At 44.6% G+C, this 26,594-nt stretch overlaps 1 protein-coding gene across 2 annotated transcripts in view; it reads right to left on the bottom strand.

Moving 5' to 3' along the window:
• GSK3B (glycogen synthase kinase 3 beta) overlaps positions 1-26,594 on the bottom strand; it is a 131,111-nt gene that overhangs the window by 84,068 nt on the left and 20,449 nt on the right. The window lies entirely within an intron of this gene.

Below are 26,594 nucleotides of genomic sequence, written 5' to 3'. Positions count from 1 at the left end.
TTTGCAAGCGCACGCCGGTATTTATTGTCCCTTGGCTCCGATAGCTCGGGTTGCAGCTCAGATAGGGCTGCAAAGAGAAGCCAGAAGGAACCTGCTGATCCGCGGCAAGCATCCACCAACTCCGCGCAAACCGAGCTTGAGGTGCCCATCGCATCTGCTTATCAAGAAAGCTTCCTTCCACGGCTTCCTCGGGGACTGTCTTCACAGAAACCTGCATCACCTTCACTGCTGTCCCAGCACCGTGGGCAGCCAAAATTAGACACTCCAGGGGGAGCTTACCTGAGCTCTGCCCAGCGAGCTCCTACCTCCTCGCGTCCGACTTGCAACACGCTTGTTTGTACACCCCGGCACAATGTTTGCAGCTTTTGCAACGCCAAGAACCTGGCTGACTCCTGACCCCTTTTGTGTGCTCAGCTCCTCTCCGCGGGGCCGCCGCCTGCCCAATCCCCGTCCACTTTCCACTTCCACACCTGGTTGTTGCTCTTATCGGCAGCGAACGCTCTGCGCTTGCCCCAGCTGAACCTCAGCCAAGGTTTTCCTAACAGCGTGCTGCCAGCTTCAAACACGGGGTGACCACCCAGAGGAGATCCATTTAACTGTTCCTCAGCTCTGAGTTACCTTCCAGATCCTTGCAAACTGTTTGTTTTATGCATTTAACTGCTCCGTGAAGCAAGTACGCAAATTTCAGAGTCAGTAAAGCACATTACTGCAAAGGGTGACAACGACTTGCCAAGCGATGCACAGCAGGTATGGCCCTTCCCCCAGAAACACCCACAGGAAGGTGAGATGCGGATTTACATATTTGACGAGGGAAAAAAGAGAAACAACAAAAAAAAAAAGAAAAAAAGGGGGAGGGGAGGAAGAGATGAACATCTGCCTAGAGAGGCGAATAAAGGGAACCAGAATAAAGCTGCATGGAAAATTCACCCTCCTCTTTGATAAGCGTAAGGAATACGTGGAATGAAGCCAGCAAGAGAAAGAACATTAAAATTCTTTTTTTTTGTAAACAAGTTGGAAGTGCAATTCTGATAGCAGCCCTGCGTTTTATTTGCCTGGCTTTCTGTCATTAGCATTCTAACTCAGCACACATAAATAGGTGACATCTGCTTTCCTGCAGCAATCCTCGTCATCTGAAAGGTAACCTCCCTGCTTCCTCACCTATTTTTTTCCAGCCTTGCTCACAAGGCCAGAGTCTTGGGATTCCTGGTGATGAGGCTCATCCAAAAATCCCCAAAATCAGGCTTCTGGAGTCTTAGAGGTAGACCCAAACTTGTCTCTGGCCCAGACCTGAAGTGCTCTGTTTCAGATCTGCTTGAAGGGCACTCTTAGAGGTCGGTGCCACTTCAGGATCTCCTCGACCAGAAGGGCAAACCCTGCATCTGAGGCCATGTTGGGTGGCTCTTCCCTACTTGGCACTGCTTCCACTGGGCCAGTACCTCCAGAGCTTCGGTGAAAAGTCAGTCAAGTTTAGTACATTTCCTTTAAGCACAAGGGAAAACAGCTCCTAACAAAACTTGAAGACATGAATTGGCTAAACCAAGATCCCCTTGGTTTCTTTGCCAGCACGTTACAGAGCATTAAGCCTCCCAGATGTTTCTCTCCATGTCCCACGTCCGACCAACATTTCTTGTCACCCCTTCCACCAAGAAACACCCTAAGGACTCCCAACAGCTTCCACCTCATGCCCCAGCAGATAGATGGGCACTGTACGACACACAACTCTCACCACCTTTGCTTGCAGAAGGTCTACAACACAACTGCAACACGGACTTGAAAAACTAAAGGAAGGAAGGAAGGGAGGACCAAACGGCTAAATACTACACAGCTCTTCAAGCTCACATGAGAGCAGTCACTACTGTTTGTCGAGAAGAAGCTGACTTCTGGTGATGATGGCACTAACAACAGAGCAGATTGGTGTGACCGTACAACCACCATCTAAGAAAAGCACCTTTTTAACACCCAGGATAGAAGCACAAGTACGAACAGCTGTTGCTAGCACACCGCTATATGCACTCAATACATCCAAACCCTTAAACCACTTCCCCATGCTGTTCTCATGCTGCACATGTGAACATCAGCATTCAGCGGCGTTCTCGACAAAGAAGATAATCCCGAGGACTGATGCAACTGAAAACAAACTCCAGACGTTTTAATTCCCAAATGCTCTGATCTTTCCAGCTCACTTTCCATCTTCCAGCGCGTGATTACTAAACAGGACAAACCACAAGAATTAGGTGAAGTTAGTGGTTTGAGAGCAGGGAATACTAATCAGTTTCTGGGAAGAAAAGAAGATATTCCACTCACAAGACTACAGTTTATTAAAGCACCAGAGCAAGCTCTGTTTTCCACTCAGTAAAACTTTAGCATGGCTCAAGTCATCATTTAACCTAATGCCAATGCCACTTACCCTGTTCAAGAAGAGTATTAATCTCAAACAAAGCTGAGCACAGCTCCATGTCCTGTTCACACAAAGCACCGGTTAAACCAAAATGAGTTTGGATCGGTGTGATTCTAATGAAACATTCACGTTGTTTTGAAACAAGGGGCACGTTCTCAAAAAAAAAAACAACACGTCAGCAAATGTTTACCCAGGTGAGACAAAGGATCCTACTCCTGGACAAGCATTTCCTCGCGTAAATATCCCACCAGCTGCAGGTTCCTATCGCCAGCTCGAAGCTGACCCGTCTGCATGAGCACAGCACGTCTACTTTTCGCTCGAGCCTCAATGTAGCTGTCAGTCAATAAAATGCACTCCGACCCTTGGAGACCATGAAAGACTTCCTTTGCTATTGATCACAACCCCCACCATACGTGCTAATGAATGGGCCTGGAGAAAGTCCAAAATTATGTCTGCCCTACATCCCTTCAGCTGTTTAGCTTCTGACTGAGCAGTACAAATGCACGTTAACACACTTATAGTCGGAGAGCTATGACTCTTTACTTCTTTCAACTACATGTAAACCCTGCTCCTCCTCTTTCTTACGTTTGGAAGGGCAGAAACAAAGAATAGGATGTACTTTCTTCATACTTTGAATGCAACCTCAATCCTTTGTGCCATCTACAAACTCCTCCATTTGCTCTTCCTGTTGACTTCACCTACCTCCTCTTCCTTCCCACCTCCGTTCAGTACGTTCCTCCTTGCTAGCAAGCACACAGGTCGTCCCACTCTATGCTACCTAGATTTTAGGTCTTAACATCCTAAAAGAAAGGCTTACAACATGTTCTCTAGAGGATCTGAGGTCATGTAGCTCTCTCCACTTCGTTCAAATATCTTCATTGATCTGTTTTAATTCTCAGTGCCACCTCCCATGAAGGAGGTATCAATATCAAGTCATTATGGATTACTTCTCCCCGAGTCTGAGGCTCCTCTGTGCTCTTCCAACTTTATTTGCTGAATGTTGAATACAGTCGACAAGTTACTTCCATGGAAACCCTACACGGCTGTATGTAGCTCCTGCCAACTGAAACAGGTAACAATCAGCTGCTGTCACAGCTACTTATGGAGAAATGAGTGAGCAGAAGGGGATGGAAGTTTATCACAACCAGCAGAAAGCACAGCTCTAGATGACAGTTTTCTAATTATTCCCCTGCACGCAGTCAGGGAAATTTTGGGGAACTTCATTAACGAAGAGCAGCTGATCAAGTTGGCAGTTGTGTGTCACGATTACACTGTTCCTACATAAATAGGTAAATTTGAATGAGTAACATGGATTCCTCATGTAATTTTCTGAAAGATTAATTTCACTAGAAGTTAATCATTAAGAGCCAGGGGGAGCAGGGGACAAAATCCAAAAATTTATGAACTGGTTTACTAGACAGTTTCCCTTTTTCACCAGTGAACTGAATGAACATTACCTACTGGGAGATAACAGAGAATGGAAATAAAATTACAAGGACAGAATTAAAAAGACTCAGGGAATCAAAGCAAGGAGCCTAAAATACGTTTAAAAATAAATAAATTTACCTCAAACAAGAGGAAACCTTCGCATTGCAAAAATAGCTCAGGTCAAACCCCGAACAAAAACCCACGCGTCAATCACCACCCAGAGAAGGCTGAAGCATGCAGTAAATGCGCATACTGGTTTTGGCACAGGAAATGTCATCTGACTTCTTGACTGAAACTGAACACCGTCATAAAAGAGCCATCATCAGACGTTACTTAAGATCAGAAGAATCTCCCGATTTGTATCCAAGCTGAGGAGCGGTGCTGATTTTTGAAAGCGATCACAACACCGGGAGGATTTCAAAGGCAAGTGGTCTGACCCAGGTAATCACCATCCTATCAATTTGATGACAATTCCAAAGTACCACATTAGCTCCTTTGATAATTACCACAGAAGCAGTAACGTGGTTTATGGAGATTAGATTGTTGGGTTCTGTATTTTTCAAGAGATTACAGGCTCGTTTGGAAGAGAGCGAGAAGAGCACTGATGCGAAAGCACTCCTGTAGGGTTTCTGACTTAGCACCTCCTACATTAACAACGAAATAAATGAGTATAAGCAAAGAAGCACGGTTATTAATCAAATTACGATAAACTAGGCCCAGAGAGTGCAGTCATCTGCCCCCTATTTGGAATCGACACAGCTCTGAGCGCGCTGGCTTCTGGTACCTAAAATTCAGAAGTGATCGTTCAAAAACAGAGGTTCAGAAAGAAGCTGCAAACGTTTTCAGAAGAGGTCAGAAAGCTGCGTTACTTGGAGCTCAGTCAGTTTAAGTCTAAGAGAGAAAGATGAATGAAGGTTTATCCCTAAAAGCTACCCACTTCAGGAACGGAAATTTCAGCGAGGGCTCTGTAGGTGGGGAAGACAGCCCACGTAACGCCTAGAAATAGGAATTACAAGAATTTGGGACAGAACTGGGAAGGGAAGAAGTCAAGTAATAAAGAAATCATTTTTTTTTTCCTAAAAATTCTGAAAGTTACGGTGATTTTTGTGACTTTGGTGTTTTATTTTAGATTGGGATCTTTTCTAAAGTTTACCAAATAGATGAGCCACAACTCGTAGGCTTGAAGTAGGAGAGGCCGCAGAGAGGATGAAGATGATGAACTCTCTGCGTCTCAAAAATGTCAGAAAGGTTCAACACTTACATAAACCAGATTTTCCTACATAGCCCAAAGGCAACGGTGGATACCAAATATGCTGCTTTCCACAACAGGCAAAATCTGCTTTCAGTTTAAAGAAAAACGTAGTTAAGTGACAAGCGATGAAAGGTGAAACAAGTCGTTCTTTTACTTTATTGTCATTGGCCAAGTGACAGCTACGATTAATTATGTGCCAATTTGCTTCTGTTCAACGCAGAGACAAATAATCAGGATCAATTTCAGCATCAGCTGACAAGATCCTCAAAGGGCACTAAGGTTTTTGAAACACTCCATCCTGAACTCAAAGTTGCCTTCACTTTTATCAGGAGACACAGGAGTGAAGAGGAAAAAAAAAAATCACTCCACTTGCACCTAATGTTAAATAAAACCTTTTAGATGTCAATTCATCTTAAAACCTTCCAGGAGGCAAAAGCTGTAATGCAGTGCAAAAGAATTGTTGGTCCACCTGTAAAATTTTTGCTCAACAGCTTCTAGAGTGGCCATGTAAATTCAAAGCACCAAGTGCTACATTGCTGCAGGAAACAGCTGGAGAACAGGAAAAAATGACCACTCAGTAGAAGTCACTGCCTCTGTAAAACAAACGATGCCATTGCTAAAAAGTAAGTGGTAACAGCTCAGAAAGGCAGAGTGATTTTATTACATATAAAAAAATGAACAAGCGTATAACAACTGATCTTTGTGTTTCGTGCCTTTTTGAGGTCAGTAGGTCACAACGAACAGAAAGAAATTGAAGATACTTCCAGGAAATGGGGATAGATAATGATGTGCCTGATATATCTGCATTTGATGTAATAAACACATAAAGCTCCGCTGAGATGCGGGGACAGTTTTTCTGCTCTTACTTACCCGCTGCTAAAAGCCTAAAATTTAACTAAGGGAACAGCATCCAGATTTACTGCATCTCAGTTCAATCAGCCCAGATGCCACAGGAGCTTTAAGCCTCCCTTTAGAGGGAGCCGCACGGTGTTAGAGAGGGGCCATTCAATTTACTGTCTTTGAAAGCTTAATGCTGAGGATGGTAAACAAGCCTTTAAAAAATAACACGATACTCAGCAGCTCCAGGAACATCGACGTGATAGACTTGTTAAACGTCTACGACAAGGTCATGTCAAGCTCTAAAGGCGTTTACTTTCTGCCGTCTTTTAGGTCTTAACCAAGGCAAGCAGAGCACAACGCTGGCCGTGCAGATGTACTGGTCATCCCCAGCATAGACCTGATCCAGAACAATGAGAAAATAAAAATCACATGAGGAAAAAATTGGGAAAACCAAACCCAGTATCTCAGGGAGCAGCACTAAGAGAAGAATTTTGTTCCACGACTAAACAAAAACATTCACCTGAATGCTTGTACTTAAACTTCTGCTTTGGAAAAAAAAACACACAGAAACCATACAATTAAGGTAATCCAAACACTGGCTGCCGGTGGCGTTTCATAAGCGGTCTCGTAGTCGCTGAGAGCTATTTTTAGGAGGCACTCTCTCCGCTCTCTTCTCTCCCCACCCAGCTCACACACACACACACACACGGATGAGCCCACTCCACAGCAGTTACTTAGCCCCATAAATCAACTCGAAATGCAGATAAGGTGATTCCACCGATCACACAGCGAGTGCTGAGGAGATGATAGCAGCATTTGTTTTAATGATCTCGGGTCGGGTCATTCCTTCCCCAAAGAGCTCAGGGATTACACACAACCGGAGACATGAGGACAGGGAGTATGTGGAAAGAGCACGATGGGACTGGTATCAGATCATGGCCTCACTCTACCCCGTTGCTGGACAGCTAGCTGAGAAATTCAGACTAAGCTCAAGAGGCACACAGGACTAGGATTTTTAATTTGACGTTGCCTTTAGTTGTTCTGCCCTCTTACATCATCAAGGAACATGATTTAGCAAAGGCTACTTGCCGAAGCCGAGCGGAGCGGTTCAGCTGACACGTAATAACTTATAACACCCCTGTAACCGAGCCCTGACAGGGCACCGGAGAACCCCAAGTTACAAACGGATCGGATTTACCCACTTGCTCGTGCCATTCAACAGTTGACCCTCAACAAGTCTATCAGCGGCGTGCAGAGTGGCTGACCCGGTAAATCCGCCGCGGGGCGCCCACTCCCAGGCGCTTTCAGGGCGTTGGCAGAGGCTCCAAACCTCCCCACTCTGCCCTGAAAGGCTTCGGGAATGATAAATGGCACCCATCTTCTGCGAATTCCTCAAAGACCGACCATCTTCCCCTCTACATACCTGGTATGAACTGTGAGCCTTTGGCCAAAGTAGCTCCCGGTGAGGTGCTGAAGCAGGAGGCTCGCTTCTCGCCGTAGGCTCTTTTAGATATATTTTAACTGCATTGTTGCAAGCGTTTGATTCTGATTAAACACACATATGTCACCTAGCCACCTGTGATCCCTGAGAAAAGGCATCAGCATCGTTTTTTTTCCCCTTTTTATTACCCTTCAGCATCCATTGAAAGGTTTCTAACACACAAGGCTGTGCCACTACACAAAAACCCCAGCAGAGCTGTCTGCAGTAGCTACGAATTACCAGGACCCTCTCTACTCCACACTTACACGATTAAAAACATCTTAACATGTCTTAAAGGCAGTCCCTGTTCCTCTGCTGGGGGTTTAGAGAAATCTTTCCATCATGTTTGTTGCAGCAGTGCTTACGTACCGGCCGTGAATCGGAGCCCGCCGTGCTGGGCGCAGCGGCAGCAGTAAGACAGCTCCTGCCCCAGCGTGCCTGCAGCCTGGCCTACGGAGCAGACGGACGGACGGACAGACCTAGGCTGAGCTGGTAGATGTCACAGAGGAAATGATATAATGGCCAGTTGTCATCGGCCACAGTTATTTGAGAAGAAAGGAAGGAAGGAAGAGAAGACCTAAAATGAAATGAGCTAAAAAAAGGAAGAAAAAAAGTGAAGGTAAAGAGCAACCAAAAAAAAAACACAACACAACACAAAAACTAAAACCCTAAAGCCAAGAGCATCAGAACCGCACTAACAAGAGACAAGTGGAAGGAAGCAGAAGCAGAGACCCAAAGAGAGAAAAATGGGAGCAGGAGTGCCGTAAGGACACCGGGCAGAGCCCCCGGAACATGACAGCTCCCCAAAGTGCTGGCTGCTGCTGCTGCCATGGGCAGCCCGGGCACCAGGGCCCTCGGGTGCTCCCTGTAGCCCTGCCAGGCTGTGGAGGAAGGAGCAGGGCAGGCAAAGGATGGAGCAGGGCAAAAGGCAGGCGGTTCTGGCACTGCTCGAGTCTCTGCAGCAGTGTCCCTTGTATTGCACAGCTGTGGTTGCCTGCCACAGCATCCGATCCTCGTCACAAGCCTGCACCAACAAACCTCAATATTATTATTTTTTTTTTGCATCTTTAAGAGAGCTATTTCTTTCTTTCTTTATCAAAGAACAACGGTGGCCTTGAAAACCCAGGTGCAATGAAAAGCCACATCAGCTTGGAGCCTGCAGACCCTCCGCAGGAAGGCGAAGGACCAAGCTCTCCCGGGAATCAGACCCAGGGTGAAATCGCAGTGAGAAACAGATTGTCTGGGAAGCGATACAGCAGCCAAAATGCAAACAGAAAGACAGATGAAGGCAGTTAGGAAAGGCATTCATCTGATACCTTTTAACTCTGGAGGAGGAGTAAGGAAACGGCCAGCTGTTCGGAGCCGACATCCACCGTGGGTGGCAAGTGCCGTGGAAAAAAAGTGAAAAAGTGAAGGGAACAAGCCACCAGCACACCACCGACACGAAACGAGTCCGTTTTGGTTAAAGACAGCTTTCAGTTCAAGGAGGACACGATCTCAATTCACATTAGGAAAGCGTAGGCACGCTGTCGGTGTAACGCGGATATTCTCAGGGCAGGAATAGCCGGCTGGGGGAAGGAGCTCCTATTACAGATGAGGCAGCACTTTAGCAGCAAAAGCTCTCCATCATTGGCAATCCTTTCTTTTTTTTTTTTTTTTCCTCTAAGTAATAAAAATAGTAGGGCAAGACGAGCAAGCGAACTCAACATCAGATGTTTCTAAAACTATTTCAGTAGAGAAATTACAGCCCATTTCTTCATTACGTGTAATCTAACCAACGTGGGGGCTACTGTCAAAAGGGATGGTCGCGCTTTTTACCTTCACCCTCCTGCCACAGCAAGCGTGGTGATCTTGTAGCCTCAGGATGAGCCAGGTTAGCATACTCACCTTCAGCTGCAACAAGCCTCAAATCAGCAAGCTGAAGCACCTCTGACGCTGAGGACAGGTGACTGCCAGATCTGATGGGGGAGAAGGGCAAGCAGGAGCATTCCCTACTGCCTGTGCTACAAACAAAATCCTACACAAGGAAAATCCCTTTTCTCCCCGAAGCAAAGCCGTGAACAAAAGGAGTATTTCTCCTCCTAAGAATGACTGCAGACATCTGGAGATTCAATTCCCTTCTGCCGGCACGTGAGCACATGGAGGTTTTTGGGGACAAGCTCCACACACGCAGCTGAAGTTCTCTCTGAACTGTTCCTGTAATTGTTTGTGAAGGAAGACTGCTGGAGCTTCAAATCCTAAAATAGAGGCAGGTTTCTGGAAACTGAGAGAAGAGAGCAGCACTGTGTTAGCAAAACTTCCTCTCAATTATGAGAGCGAGAAGAAAAATGAGCAAGAACACATTTTTTCCTCAGTTCTCTTACTTTCCACATCAGACAAAAAGAAATATCGCTGTTGAATATAAGAAGCAGCAGAAAATAAGTGATAGTTAATAGAAAATTAACCTAAAAACTCAGGAGAGCAGATGTTGAGAAATTATAGGTAGGCCCGTGCAAGAGTTGCATGCTTATCCAGAAGTGAAGCTTTTTGAAGCTTTTTGAAACCTACACATGTCGAAAGATCCTAAGGCTTTCTTGCCAACAATGCGAGTTTTCTTAAGAAGTTTGATCATCTTTGAGGAAAGAGAGAATACATTTTGAGGTCCTGACACTGCTCGCTCTTCCTTTTCTTCTTACATTCCTCTTCCTAGGAATCCCAGGCAAGGCAAGACAGGCAACATGAAGCACAAATGCTGGGTCCATGCAAAAGCCTCCCATTTCTAGAAGGAGATAACAGGGCCTATTATTTCTTTAGTGCTGCTAAGACTGGCAATTAATGACAATGCTTTATCCTGGTCCAAGTAAGAAGGTTACTTTCAGTACAACAGTAGACACCCATGTGAGAGTACAGATAAGAAGAACAGTCTGCTGTTCTTCAGCAGACAAGGGTTCATTTACCTACCTCAGAAGACAGTAAGCAGCAAACAAATAAAGGAATTGTATTCCTTAATGTGCTTTATTAGGAAGGTTCATTAGATATGTTGTCTGAGTATCTGCCATCTATCAAGATACAGGACGCACATAACAAAGCGCCCATCTCTTACGGCAGCAAGCAGTAAGTGTTTGAGGAAGAGCATAAAACAGGACGAGCTTGTAGGGACAGCATACTCTCCCAGACCCCAGCTATGTGTGGCTTGGGAACTCCCCAAGCCAGAGGCAATACCTCTGGATTTTCTTCTCCTGCTTTGCATACTCATCCCTAGGCCTGCAGATACAGTAAGGCAACAAACCATTTGTGAACAGGCACAAGGGACAACGCTAAAGCACAACATTATCTGGTAGAAAGCTGAAATTTCATCTAAACATCTGCAATTTTGTCATAGTGACAGCTCTGTTCCAGAAGTTCACGGTGGTTAAAGTACGAGCATGCTAGAAGGCAAACAGACACCCTTTACTACACAGGATTAGTCTTCACTGTGTTCAGAAAGTCATCCCTCGTCTTGGGGTTAGGATCAGTATCACATAAAACTGACTGAGGTCTTCCAACAGGCTAAGGAAAGTAAGAGCAGAAACACTTAGCACAAATTTGGGAACAGAAGAACCCCATGACATAAGATAAAGTTTGATTTTAATGAGTTGAGAAGAAAGTAATTCTCACCAAAAGAAGACTGAAAAGGAGTGTATAGAATATGCTTGGATGCTTGTGTTTTGGTTGAGACAGGAAGCAAAGAAGACTTCAGCAGAGGTTTTTCTGCTACAGTAGCAGCCACTCTGCTACAAAGCCACAAGGAAATTGCACTGCGACATCACAGCCTGGCACTACAGCTAAGAGAATGACTGAAAAATAAAACTTCACAAAAAGATTTTCCCAAAAAAAAGGGCAGAACATTTTTCTCGTGTTTCACCTTAGATATAAAGTTATTTATAAACTAGACCCTTTCTTTAGAAAGAGCATTCTTCTGAATGAAATTATTTTATTTATTTATTTATTTTAAATCAAATGACCAATTGTCTTTACCTGCTAATAGCTGAACCTGGGATTCGGTTTCCCTTTATGCTCACGTGTAAGGAAACTTCTAATATTTCACTTTGGATGCTTGATAAGTCAAGCTGCCCTGCAATTCAGCATGCGATCAAAGAGAAGCAGTAAGTACTTTTTTACAACTATTTTCTTTGAAACCGTGAAATGTAATTGAGTTGGTACACAATTTCAGATTTGGTAATAATTTTTCAAAGGCCTCATTTCCTCCATAAGATGACCTGAAAATGATACACTTTTTAATCCAATTATTGTCCTTCTCATTTTGTCATATCCAAAGTCTGACAGCTGATACAGAAGATACGAACTACTGAAAAGTAACACATGCTGCCTGAAGATGCTGCCCGCATCCCAAATGAAGTAATAAAAAAAAAAAAAAAGCCCTTAGACTTTTATTTTTAAACATATTGCTCAGCAAAGCAGGGGGAGGGGTAGTGTGTGGGTTCATCAAAATTAGATGGTCGGGGAATATTCAAACTCAAAGGCGTCGTTTTTCCAACTCCGAAGATTATGGCAATACTGAAATTACTCAAAGACAAGGCTTTAATGATTGATCATCATCTGTCCTAATGATGGATCTTCAGCTATTTTTACCCTTCGTTCATTTGCCCAGGCAGCAGAATTACTCCCCAGAAAGTGAGAATTAGACGAAGGAACGAGCAGTCATCATACTTGCATACTATGAATATAGATCGCTTTATTCCATAATTCCACGTAATTTGGAGCGCCTCTTCATCACTAAAGAATCTCAGCGCGAAATTATGCCAAAAGAGGAGAAAGCCAGGATATTTTATGACCACATTAGAATTATTATCCTGAGGAAAAAAATGCTTTTGGTCGTTGCAGTGGCCTAGGGCCTTCAAGACTCAGAAGCAGGAGGTTACTTGTGCAAGGGCCAAAAGAGCACTGCCAAATTACCTGACTTTTCTGAAAACCAAGAAGTGAATTATTTTCTTAGGATATTAAAATAAAGACCAAGGGCCAAGATAAGGATATATTCCTTGAGCGTAGGCTTTGCAAACTGGCTGTAAACAAGAAAAACGAAGAGTCTAGCTCTTTGCACTAATGTGAGACACATCACCAGATAAAACATCTGTTACCAGGATGATTTCAACATCAACAGATTTTCACACAATTAAGAAAACGCATCCTGGGAATAGCACTTTGGTGGTTTTAAACGTAAGAAATAAATTATGCATATATACTGTTTTTTAATAGTTTTAAATTACTCCTTGCAGTTTTGCAATTCATCCCCCTCCTCTTTGCCCCACAGAAGCCACAGTCAGAAGAGATCCATGCAGCATTGCCTGCAAAATATATTCAGATTGAAATACCTGTATCCATGTTCGATAACAAAATATTAACCTAGATAATCCATCTTTCAAAAGAGCTACCACCCAGTATTGTATCCCTCCCATAGTTGGTCTGATTATAAGAAATTAAACATTTAATAGGATTTTTCTGTTGTTACAGTAAGATTTCTTTAATATACAAGCTTCCAACAGCCATCCTGGGCTCCAGGGTTTTATGGCCATCAACCCCAGCTTCAACACGAAGGCTCTGCTTCGGTACTGGAGCATCCCTGCAGGTACGGAGTTGAAAGCTGGCTCGATGTATTTCAGGTTTACAAGCATGTATTCTTTTCCCATCCATTATTTCACTTTTAGCATCAATGGGGATGATCTGAATGTAAGGAAGGTCAGCTCAAGCACATAGCAATTTGCTATTTTCTATATTTCCTACCAGGACACAAAAATGACTTAGTGTCATCCATACAAATCTTTCTGAAGCAAAGCAATGCTCCAGAAGTGCAATACTCTAATACCCTATGGCAACAAGTCAACATTTACTACATATCGTACATTCACCCTTAATGAAACTGTACCCAAAAAGCCAACACTGTGCTTCACAAAAATAATGCAACAACCTCCTGCTGTCACCATAGCCACAGTTGTGATGTGTTTTTGACTGAAAACACGAGGCCAGGGCTCCCAGCTGATGGGTTTTACGCACAGCTGACTGCGTAGTTGCACGTTGCTTTCCTCTGGTAGCAAAGTCAGATTACCGAGTCTCCCACACACCGCAGCAGCTTATTCCTGTTCTTACTACTGCAATTCATCGCTCACTAAATCATGCTGCTGAAACTGTTTGTGTGGCTACGCTATAAACATCAGTGAAGTAATCTGGGAAGGAAACCAAGCGATGTTTTTTATTAAAAAGCGTGCGCTTTCAAGTCTGGATCATCTCACTGATCGGGTTCGCAGCACAGCTGAGGAAGAAACTAGCGTGGGGGACCGACAAGATCAGGGTCAGGCAGGAAAATGAAACCAGCTTTGCCACTAAAACGTCACTCAAAACCAAAAAGCGGAAGGGGGTGAGAGGTTCGTCAGCCGTAACACAGGGAACTCCCACTGTTCAAACTGAGTTACCTTTAGGCCAAGCGCTGGGAACAGAGCAGGGTTTGCTTCTTCAAAAAAAACATGCAGTATTAGTAGAATAGAGCCGTAAATCACACAGATTTACGTGAAGCCACGTGCCTTGCTGGGGTCACATATGCTGTGTAACACAATGGAGTGATGCCTGCAGAACTGCTCTGGTTATAGCCAGCGTTTTCACTTCCCAATACCCAAACCCGTGCTCTTTGCCATACCAACTCCGGAAAGGAAACTTGCCTGCTTTCTTTCAAGTTCTTTGAAAATTAGCCTGGTGGGCTCCCGAGGGAACATTAAAAGCTACAGGCTGGTAAAATGTGACCTCGGTCCAGGGCAAGACTGCAGAGAGAAGGGCACAGCAAACAATCTGCTGGAGGAAGGTGAATACGGTCTTGGCGAACGCAACCCCTGCCCTGCTAGGCTGCTGGCACCCCAAGCAGACAGATAGGAGGGATCCAACAAAAACAGATTTGGATTTGGATTTGCAAAATACCCAGACTGCTTCTTTAATGGCGTATGGCAAGAAATCAGGCAAGGAAAGGTCCATCTAAGGGCAGATGTGTGAAACAATACATACAAGGGGAAAAAAAAAATAAATTGTGCTTCCATATTGAATCTGTAGATGGAATTTACAATTCAAGAAGTGATGTCAGAGTCAGTGCTGACAGTTCTCTGAAATTACTGGCTCAACCTGCAACATTTTCAGCAAATGTCACCTAGACAGAAACCACGGAGAATGAGGCAGAAAGTTATTTTGCTGCCATGTAAAGACTTGGTGGACTGGGATCTTAAGCAGCAAGATGGAGACAAGAAGAGCACACAAACGGGACACAACAGAACTCAAAAAGATGAAGATTGAAGGATTCAAGACAGGGCAGTTAACTTGCAGGAAGACTCAAGAGGCTCAGGCTCTTCAATTCGGGTGCATGACGGGGGGTGGAACTCAAAGCTCACAAAAACCTGATGGCAGCAGATGATAAAGATGATGCAAGGAACTTCTACAGTCTGTTACCTCAGGGTCATGAGCAGATACTGAGGGAACAGACAAGGATGCAGCCCCTAACACTGCCAATCTAGTGACTGGATGCTAGAAGAGCAGGAGGACAGAAAGCCAGAAAATGGCCACACTCGCGTGTTCTCCCTAAGTTATTTCCTGACTTAATACCAGGAAAACTTCAGAAAATACAATTTAAGGATTTAATTTCTATTATAGTCTTGCAAGAAGACCTCAGTTAGGAAAAGCTTACTTCCAAGACAGCTACCCACAGCTCTGGTCCACAGACTCCATCTCCACATGCTCCCATGTCAGCCAAGGCAGCCCAGGTTAGAAGTGGGCTGCCTCCCCCCGGCTGTGTGACCAGCCGTGGTTATGACTCCTTGATGTCATCTCAAGGGAATTGCACCCCGAGTAAAACACACCTTTAAAAGGCAACCTCTTTTTCTCCATGAAGGCCCATCCCCTCCAGGCAAGTGTCTTAAAGGAGGAGGGACAGAAAAACAGGCATGAAACCTGAGTCACTGCCCAGTATTTCAGACGCAGAAGTTTCTTCCCAAGAGATAAGGCCACATTAAGCAACCACGTCCACAGCGAGTTCCAACCACCAGCAGGTACAGCAGTCCCACAGGTATTCTTCTCTACCTTGCAAAGCCCATGAAAGCGGGGAGGTGGTGAGGTTCTCCTTGTAGCTTCTGATGCTGAATGGCTCTACTGCCTGCTCTTCTGACCTACACCTAAAACACAGGTAGCTTTCTTCCTTCACGTGTCTTCTTGAAAGCGGTCACCTATGCTGCTTCAATGCTTTCTGCTCCCACCATGGGGGATGGCAGAAGAGCAGCAGGCAGACAGACTGGCACTGAAAGCACTGGGACCGACACCATCCCTGGAGAAATATCTTGAGGTGATGAGGGACATCCTCTAGGATCCGGTCCTCCACAGCCAGGCAGAGCTGTCTCCACCTGGGCTAAGCCTGGTGGCAGCAGGGGCTGTGTGCACAGAGCCAGTACTCCTGGAGAATGCACCTTAATATCGCTTTGTTCGCTTGTTCCTCTTCTTACCTTACCTTGAGGTGGGGCTAGATACTCTGAACCACACTCGTAGCATACGAGGCAAAATGGTTCTGAAGCGCTGCACCGAGCTGAGACCTGGCAGCACAAACAGACCCTGAACTGGTATCTGACACGCCTGCTCTGCTTAGCCATGCTGGCCACGAAGCAGCAGCACATGCTGGCCCCAAGGGATGCACCGCAAGCCTTGGGTTGGCACCCCGAGCCCTGCTGCAGCTGGGGCTCAGCATCACATCCTGAGGCCCTGGAAGAGGAAAGCAGGCAGAAAAACCATGCCCCTCTCCTGCCACGAGGAACCAGCATCCGTGAACACAGCACAGAGGAACACCAGAGAAATTATTTGGGGCTTTTCCATGTCATCAGGTCCTGATGAAAGGAAATTACCCATTTAAATGGCAACAAAGACAAGAACCCAGCCTGAAGCACTACAATCACAAAGAACGAGTAAACAGGCTCAGTAACAACAGCACTTGATCAACCCTCTGTACAGGAGTCTCCTAAACACTACTAAAGCACTATACAGACACCAACAGTTTTAGCCCCACTTAAACGTCTCAAACGTCATTTTAAATAGCTAAGAACACATCCCCACAGCTTACAAGCAAGTAAAAGTTGGTTTATTAATGAATTAGAAGTGAATTAGAGAGTATTTAAAAAAAAAATAGTTTCTGCTCATGTAAAGTATCTGAAAAGCCAACACTCCTCAAATATTTCACTTACTATAAATAAGACAAATATACTTTTAAATGTCCCTGCTCAGCTTCTACTATAGTTGAAAAAATAAAAATAAGGATAAGTTAAGCTCACCCTACAGTTCAAAAATCCTAAATGACACATTAAGATACACTAAGTGGTATCACTTTCATTCGTTACATACAGCAGAGCATAGATTGAACAGTTTTTGAAGACTATTTCAAACCCAAACAAAAAGAATTAGCAGTACTACGGTTTGGCAGAACAGGACACAGCATTCCCAACTCCTTACCAAGGATGCTGAGACCACCATGGTGTAGCAGACAAAAACCAGAAGTGATGCGCTGTTCATCAGTCAGATTTGTAGCCATTAAATGCACCATGAAAAAAAGATTTGCCATTTTTTATTTGCTCCACAGGTTGTGTAGCTCTTCAAATTCACAGGCTGCTAAAACCCCAATGTGCTGGTGGATAAGCATTAGGGGAACATTAAAACCAAGGCTTTTGTCATGCTTGCTTGGCTTACGTGGATTTTTTTTGTCTTGCTTTACTTACGTCTGACCACATACCCTTTAACATCTTGGTATTTTAAATTGAGATGAAGTATCAACAATATCACAAGTCCAAATGGCAAAGTAATTTGTTCTGTTTCATGAAACGCCAACTGTGTTTGTCCAGTCGCTTGACAGCACACACACAGCAGTAAGAACCTATTTCTGCAGTATTTTCATCTTCAACTGTTCAGCTTGAGGAAGTGGGAAGGAAAGGTTTCCGTGCTTGTTTTAGTTGTGTGGCAGTCTATCTATAGACCCCTTGTTTTAGTAAAGTTTGCCGTATTTTTGGGGAACTTTGGGGACTGGAAATTTGCTGACCTTTCTGAGGAGAAATCAAAGTCACAAAAATAAATAACTCTTCATGTTTGCCTTTCTATCTTCGTATCGGGCAGACACAACAGAACAGGAGAGAAGCCCAGGAAGGAACACAAACACTGGGCTTTGGTCAGTTAACTAACACAGCTAAGGAAAGGGGAAAAAAAATAGAGATAACATCTCTCAAGTATAGTAAGCACTGAGTCTACAGGCCATAAATTTATTAGTGCCACCTTAAATAGCTGCTATTCTTTTGATGGATTTGCTTCAGGAGTCACTTGATCCCTTAAAAGCAACCCACATTTCTTATCTCCTGGTTATATCCAAACCCTGAGGAATATGAAGAGGCATAACCCTAAAGACAAAAACTTCTTTCTCCCGTCTCAATCTCGGAGCGTGCTGTAGCTCTGAGCAGCGCTGTTTGTGCACAGCTGACAATTACAAAATTAGGTGCAACAGGCAGGTTTTGTTTGCTTTGATGCAAAACCCAGCAAATCAGAGCACAGCACATTCGGTTTACTCAGAGGGCAAGAACAAGTTCAAATACCTATAAAACTGCATCACACATGCTTCACAATCTGGTGGAATTACTGAAATTATTTTTTTTTTTTCAAACATATTTGTAAAGCATTCCAGACCAGTTCCTTCCAACTGCAGAAATTTTATTTCTTTCATCACCTCCTACCATCACCCTGACCTGTACCGAGGTCAATGACAAAGCCCCTGGCATTACCTCGTGGCCTTTCTTCCTTCCTCGCAGCCCTGCAGCCTCCCTGCGACGAGAAGCGAAGCTGAATTTGTGTACACATCATCGCTGGCCAAGTACAAGCACAACAAAACGCTGCTCTACGTGGTGTTTATTCAGCTGGGAAGGAACCGATGGCAACTCACACTCCCGTACTTCAGCACACAGGTGTGCGTGCAAACAGCTGAAGCCTTTCCTAGAAAAGTCATTTAATACCTGCCCTGCTTTACTGAAAATTAATCGAGCCATCACGGGCAAAACATTTTCCTGGATATCAAGGCGTGGGGACACTAATTACTCCTTCTAGGCTTTAAAATTCTCCTCGAACCACTTAAGAGAGCTGGACTCAATTTTAGCCTCCGGCTACCTCTGGAAAGGTGCTTCCAGCCCCTGAAGGCAAGCAGCTAGGGCCTGACAGCCAGCAGCCCATTCGTACAGGTGAGACTGGTGCCCTCTCACTGTGGTGGTTATCTCCAGGTACATCACCACGGGGTGACTTGGCTATTTGAATGTGTTTACTGCTCTAGAGACCGCATTTTGCAATGTGTTCTTCCTCCAGAGGTTGAGCAAGGGCTCGTGACGTTCCCAGAACCCATAGGATACTTAAAAACTCCTAATCCAAGTTTATGGAAGCAATTATAGCTGCTTTCAAATACTGCTTTCATTGCCTTCAGCATGCAAGCTTTTAGAGAGGACAGAGACTAGAAAGCATTGAGTAAACTCTATTTCTCTACATAGGATGTGGACTGAAAGCAACTCAAAATATTTCTTATTTTTGCGTAGCAAACCTCTTCTCCCAAAAGGAATACGGAGCTCTACAACTATTTACCCAACGTACTGCTGTAATTGCACATACTTTTCACTTGGTGCTGTGATTTATATGACCGTTTGAGATGTCTTCATATCCAGATCAATTTTTGGAAAGATGCAGCCCCCAACACCAGCCTTTTTAAAACGACTGGGTAGAAACCAGGGCTGTGTAAGGCTGCAGCCCTGACCAGCGCCCAAGCTGCGCAGAGCTCAGTCAAATCAAGAGACTTCATGCTGCAGATTTGATGTAGGTAGAGGCAAGAAGTTGCTGTGATATTACCCACCGTTATCTGCTACGTACAATAAATGTGCTCTGTATTACCCCCCCCATTGATAAGTTCCCCACTTCCCAGCCACTCTTGTGGAACAAATGCTGCTGCTTCCAGAGAAACGCTTAACTTTGGTGTTTGCCTTGCGACTACGACAGTTTTGCACTTTTAATTGGATTCCCACGTCTCCAAATGCCAATTTGGAACAGATCGGTTGTTTACTCTGATGATGGCAAACAGCAGAACTGATTGTGCAGCATTTTTGGAACTGCTTACTTCGTTTCCAAAATCAGTTGCTTTCGACCAATTTTTCCAAAAGCTGAGTATATTTACAGGAAATACCAGAATACCACTATTAGCTTAGAAGCTAAATAAAAAGGTAAGCTTCCAAATTCCTCCCTTAAAAGTATAAATTTCAGGTGATGATGTGAACCCCTCATGCGAATACAACTGCTCTGAATGCTAGCTCAGTACCCATCTCCACCAGGCTGGGCACCCATCTCACAACTCAAAAGCTAAAAAATCCAACACACTCAAACACCAAAAGCCCTTCTTCCACAAAAGCCAACCACAAGAATTATTTGCACTGTTATAAAAAAAAAATACTGCCATGCCAAGTGTCTATTAAACTTCAAAAACGCTTAACCTCACCTTTAAAGTAGTCAGAAGCGTACATGAGATTAATATCAGCCATGTATTTTTCTCACGTCGTATATACAGACGGCAGTATCTTGCTAGACATCACGTCTGCATTTAAGAATCCCTAAATACAAGAACCGAGCAGATGTTTCTACACTCAACAAGTGCATTTGTATATCAGAATAACTCTGCTTTCAAGTAAACTCCAAGTGTAAGTAATGCTACTTCCAAGAACAGCTCCCCACATACCAGGGCTTCTCTGAAGCTTGTTTACCTCTTCCATTATCTGAAAATGCTATGGTAGGGCCAACAGCAAATACATTTTGTTGTAACAACTGCTGGTATCTCCTCAGCAAGTCCACCCATCTCCCATCCTCTCTTTTCCTTACATTTGACACAATCTACAACGCAAGAGAAGGCTTCGTGGGTGCCCAAGAGGAGCACATCACTCTTCACAGCTTCTTGGCTGTCTATGAAGAGAGGGAAGGTAAAGGCACACCAAAAAAAACAACAAAATAATGAGTTTTAATGGGATGAAACCAAAGCCTTGCTGTTTTTTGAGTCAAAACTATACAATTTCAATTGAAAAACAGAACACAACACTTTTGCTTCCCCCAGTTAATTACCAGTAGGAATGCCATAGTGAACGAAGGGTTTCAGCAGTGTTTCCAGCCAAACTTTAATCCTAAGCAAAGAGAACTTCCACCAGCTCTGTCCACATCCTACGGCTCATCATCTGTACACAGACCTACACCAGAACAACGACAGCAGGTTTCCGGCTAAGGAAGGAAACTGCTACTCGGGGAAGGCAAGGGACAAACATGCAAGAGCCTTCAGCTTTTATCAGATGAGTGACCTCATATTCTGCTCTCACCAGGAGAGACACTCCTTTTTGCTCCCTCCTCTCCCCCAGCCATACAGTCCGCCCCATCCCTTGTCATCATAGCTACAAAATAAGCCAATTCCAGTCGCTAAGCTGGTGGAAAACTGCTTGCTGGTTGAGTTCACTTTCTGGTGTGTAAGCAAGTTCAGCTGGCTCGCCGTGTGGTCATGCAAGCTCCAGTGAGACCACACGTAGAACAGGAAGACAGTGAATGGCTGAACCCCATCTTCATACCACCAAGACAGCTCTGCTGAAACCGACGCTGAACTAACTGCGACTTGCACCCCTAAGTTGTATTAAAATGATGTTCAAGAGGAGCATCAAACGTGTGAAGGGCTTCCATGAAAAAAATCAAGGCCTTGCCAAACCTATACACATACATACACAGATTACACAAGGGTGCAAATAAAAATAAAATAAAAATATACATAACATATACAAAACAATCACTCAAAGAATGATTCAATAGCTGTTGCAGAACATCATTAATTTAGACGAGTTACTTTTAAGGACAAACTCAAACAACCTCTGACCTGGGTGTTTCTGTTAGGAAAGTAATTTCTAGGCTCCTAATCCACTGGAGGTATGAAATCTTGAGTAGAAAAGCAATAAGGAAATATCAACTTTAACTCCAGTGCTTTCTTGAAGGCATTCACTTTCTTGATCAACACTCTTTAAAAAACAAAAAAAAATTAAAAAAAAGGCAGGCTGAGCACAACCTGCTGGCTCTCCCCTGCCTAGTGAGGAAGGTGCTGACAGAGAGAAGTAACTAATTATTTCATTGTAATTCACTGATTTCCTGTGGGATCTGGTTCACCAAAACTGCCTTCATCAGAAGTTTCACATCAGGTGTTTTGTTCTAGATATTACGACCAAAATTCATTAGCTCGAATCGCACAAAAAACCTGCCTGCATGTTAGGTGTGAGGATGACTCATCCTGCAAGTCAGCCGGGCTAGACACCATTTCTCATCATCTTTCCTTGCAGGGGTAAACAGGCAGCAACGAAAATAGACATTGCAGCCAAGGCATGAAAACTGGCTGCCCTGAATGAATGGCATCCTACACACCTTACGGATGGAAGGGAGGAAGGAAGGAAGCTGCACTGCTCGCAACATAACCTGATGCGCGAGATGACAGGTCAACGAGGGAAAGCGAAGTAGCAGCAGCAGCAGAAGACAACACCTGAAGAAAGATACTGCAAATGAAAAAAGTGATCCAGCCTGAAAGGGAAAAGGGAGCGTTTTTGTTGAAATCGGGCAGAGAACGGTAAAGAAAAAAAATGGAGAGTAAATGCGTTGAAAAGGAAAATGAAAGTACGCTTGCAAAAGGAAATGGAGAAAAATAAAATGCCACATCCTCTACTCTGAAAGTAAATACTGAAGTACATAAATGAAATTACTTCCAATCAACCGGTGAGACAGTCACCTATGCAAAGTGGCTCTAGGAGGAAAAAAGAAAAAGAAATAAAGTTCTATAATCTCATTTCTTGGAGAGATGTATCCTGCCTCAGCCAAATACCACGACTGGCAAGACTGAAACCAAGGAGCAGGCGAGGGACCAGGCAGGGTTTGAGTTAGCTGCTTCCTCTTTGAGGATCTGAGCAGGCAGCTCCTCTGGCTTTAAAGCCGGTCACCCAAACTTCTCAGAAGCGCGTTCAAAAGACATGGGATATGAATTGTGCTCAGCAGGGATGAGGCGGGAGGAAGAGGATGTTTAGTCAGCACCTCCCAGAGCTGCCGAGGTGGAGCTGCCCTACCTCTTCCTAACTTCAGCATTTCAGACTCGCGCAGAACAATGCAGGCTGAGGCACAGATCGGCAGTTCTTGATTAAAAAGGCCCAAACTAGATGTTTAGCTACCAGGTTCACGGTATTTATAAGCAGTTTGCCAGCTAAACCATCACCTTTAGCACAAGGCAGATGCGTGCATCCCCCTGGCTGCACAGCGAGGGCTTGAGCAGCGAATTGCAGCCAACACCTCTGCTCACGGGGAGGAAGGGGGCTCTGTGCCAAAAGGGGAAGGGCCTGGGAGGTACCAGCAGTGCCCAGGGTCTGGCTAGGTACAAAGGAGACCCTCCTGGGTAAAACGCCTGCAATCTGGGCGATGACAAAGGGACAATCGCGGGCAGACCGACCCCATCCCTCTGAACACATAAACAAGCCGCTGCATGGAAAACATGAGTGAATTCACTACAGAATTAATTACCACGCTGCAGCTTTCCACCTGAGGTTATTCCCCTGCAGTTTATGTTCCTTGTATAGGCTCAGAGCAAACACACAGGTGGCCAGCACAACCCGGAGTTTCACTCGGTTATCCTGCAGTGACTGGACGTGCCCGTACCCATCAGTTCCTATTCCTGCTGGACACAGGGCTTCACGTTCTGTAATCGCCCTCAAAATACCTGATCTTTAATCACATTTTTTTAAGCTGGGACGCTGCACAAAGCCGTGTTTGCCTACATCAGAGAGCAATGTTGACTGAACAGTAAGAACCCTACCGCGGACGCAACTGGGAGGTTATGAAGGCACCTGAATTTGGTGAAGCCATTTCCTCATGGGATTGCACGTACCGATTTGAAGTTCCCCTCTGCTGGCGTGCTCCCACCACACCACACCAAAGCTTTCAACTGCGGCAGCCCAGCTAGCAGGCTGGGAGCCAGGCACGCTCAGCTCGCACACGTTCTCACGTCAGTAATAAGAGAAGGCAACTCGGTCCCAACCTGCCAGCTTTTTTTTTCATCCTCTTCATCTGTAAGATATCGCTGGTGCTCCTCATCCCGTTTTCTTTATTCGGGGACAGCAGTGAAACCTGCAGGAGCTCTACAACCAGGTGCTTGTTTCACCATTCAATAAAACAAGACATCGTAATGCAGTACTATGACAAGGTGACTGTTGCTGCTATCAATGAAAAAGCGCCCTGTGACTAAAGCAGAGCAAAACTAAAAACTGCAACGGAGCCGGGGACTGAACTGAGAGCCTCACGTAGTGGACGAGTCCTTCTGGCTGACTGTGTCTTTATAAGTCAGCACGCCATGATAGCTTCATTAGGCAATGCCTGCAAAGCACTCAGCGTAATGACAGGGATTAAAACATGACTTGCAAATTGATATGCTGGGGAAAAATGAAACTTTTGCCTGAAGGGACAAATTATCAGCAAAAATCATCTGTGTCTGATTTGCACTCTGCTCTGTTTCCACTGTACATTCTCTGAATTGGCTACCCCTGGTTTTCAAACAGTGCCCTGAGTTTATTAGGCTGATGTGGTCACTATTCGGCCCGTTTGTTTTTCCTCACCCTCACCAAAAGACCTGGAACTCACCGGCCATTATCGACGTGGCGTTGAAGAGCAGAAATCTCAGAGACATTGTGGAGCCCCTGTCAGCTCAGGGACCAAGGTAACACTTCCACAGAGCAAGGCAGGCGGGACCAGCTCCTGCACACGGGCTGGTAGCTGGAAGCCAACTGATCAGCATACACATACCAGGCACCAGCAAAAACATGCTGTGCTCCTGATGAGCCAAAACAAATGCCTTCTCTGCCTGCAAGGAGGAAACTAAGGTCACTGAGTTACAGCACATATAGAAATAAATGGACAAATCCCTAAGAAAGCAGGCAGCATTAGCTGCAGAGCTCAGAAGTCTGCGCCATGTGTGTCCACAAACTCCTCAACCTCTGCTTTAAAGCATTCCAGAGCTCTGCTTCCACCTACATTTGACCTCGTTTCTTTACCCACCCTGTCTCACCCAACTTGCTTTAAAATCTTGACAACACACCCTTAGGAAACTTGTAATAGCGAGAGCTACCTCTTGTGGAGTCAGGTCACTCTGTGCTTACAACTATGTGCTTGGGTATCAAGCAGATGCTTTATTTGTGCTATGGATATGCAGGCTGCAAACTGAATTATAACCACAACCCATGCGTGCTTTTACTGCATCAGTGGGCGTCTCTGCCACCATTACCTACCCAGAATCTACTCGTGACAGGCCATAACACAAGCGGTGACAGATAAAACATGCCCAAACCCTCTAAAGGTGTGAGGTCCGAGAGTCTTAGTAATGGGGAGGTGCCAAAGGTGCACAGTAAAGGGAATTCTAACTCGAGGATTTCTTTCCAAACCATAGGCTGTAATGTGGTATAGTAACCTTGGCTTTCTTTTTAATTTTTTTGGGGTAATAGCTCAAAACAGACCCCATCTGCATTAACCAGATCCCTGACAAAACCACCACAATTCTACATCCTACAGAAGAATAAAAAATATCCTCAGTTGCTGAGGGCTGACTGCTTCCATTTTCTTCATTCTGCTGCCATCTAACAGGCTTCAACAGGGAAGCCACTACCCCACCAGTGCTTTTCTGGGAGACAGGCAGGGAGCAGCCCACACACAGCATGGGACATCAGTATTCAGACACAATCTGGCTCAACACCGCAAGGCAGGAAGTAGCTTTAGAGGAGAGAAGGAAATCTTTAGCAACAAAATCTCTAAAAACATCATTCAATTGCTCTTAATCGAGAAGACAGCAAGCAGAATGAGTAATTTGCTAACCTTTACATTCAGTTCAGAACAGGCTGCTGCTTTAAGCAAGCAAGATTGAAGCCAACACGTTTAAGAGCGCTCGAGATCTCCAGAACTGACAATTTGCTTTTTTCTATTTCTGGCTGCTTACCCTGCTGCTCCTGTCTGTAAACATTTTGTAGGAGGATGTGAAATTCAACAGAGAGGACTCTGAACTATGAATGACTCCGCAGTGGCACATTCTTAGAAGTGCGTGGTGCCTATGAGCTCACGCAGGCTCACGTCACCGCTCAGGGTCAGTTCCAGGCAGCTCCGGCACTACGTGGCTGCAGCTGAATGCCAGCTCGCTAACCAGAAAGTGCCCTTTCCCCAGCTCCCCTGGCAATTTCGAGACAGAACGGGGGAGGGAAAGGGGAAAAAATGTCAACGTTGTAGGGAAACTGGGTTATTAGGACACCTGGCAATACCTTCAATTCTTTGCCGGTCTTCGACTTCTAGTGAAACACCCACTGAAGCTCTTATCTCATCAGTCCTAATCATCGCCTTTACCATACTCATTTTGTCTAACTCAATGACTTGAGCATTGTGCAATTTACCCCAAATGCTTTTATTCTCGATTCCCCGCTTGTGATGCAGGAATGCAAGAGGTATGGCAACCTCTTCCATTTACTCCCTGCCCTGCATTAAGGCCATAAGCAGCTGCCTGAGGTAGTAAAATATAATACAGAAACCATCCTAAGGGCTTATCTACACACGGCCAAGAAATGAGGAAATTAGATAAGATTAAATTGAGGCACGTTACGCACAGGTATTCTTACATCAAATTAGATACGCACAACTCGCCTTTAATATACCTTGACCTTGATCAGCCAAGGTCAATCAAGGCACCTGCTTTACCTCCTCAGCAAGGAAAAGGCTGAGTTTATCCTTACACATAAAGAACAGAACTCGATTTTCTTCTCCAAAGCAAAAAATAAATTCTTAATAGTTGAGTCCAACGCTGTCTAATAAAAATATCAGAACCACTTATTTCTGAACCATGCTGTTCAAGAATTTCTCCCTGCTTCAAGTCAAGAAAATATATATTTAGTTGATTCAACCATTCAGCCATATCATATTTAAAACTAGCAGAAGAACCCCTACATGTTATTAAGTGCCTGAGGAAAAAGAATGGACGTAGATTTCTCCACAACCACATTTTTTCCATCAGCTGTAGTACATACACAGGTCTGCCCATCCCAGAACAAACTGTAACAAGGGGA

Source organism: Anas platyrhynchos, chromosome 1, assembly GCF_047663525.1.
Source record: "Anas platyrhynchos isolate ZD024472 breed Pekin duck chromosome 1, IASCAAS_PekinDuck_T2T, whole genome shotgun sequence".
In the NCBI taxonomy this organism is placed as follows: domain Eukaryota; kingdom Metazoa; phylum Chordata; class Aves; order Anseriformes; family Anatidae; genus Anas; species Anas platyrhynchos.
This window is presented reverse-complemented; position numbering and strand designations above follow the sequence as displayed.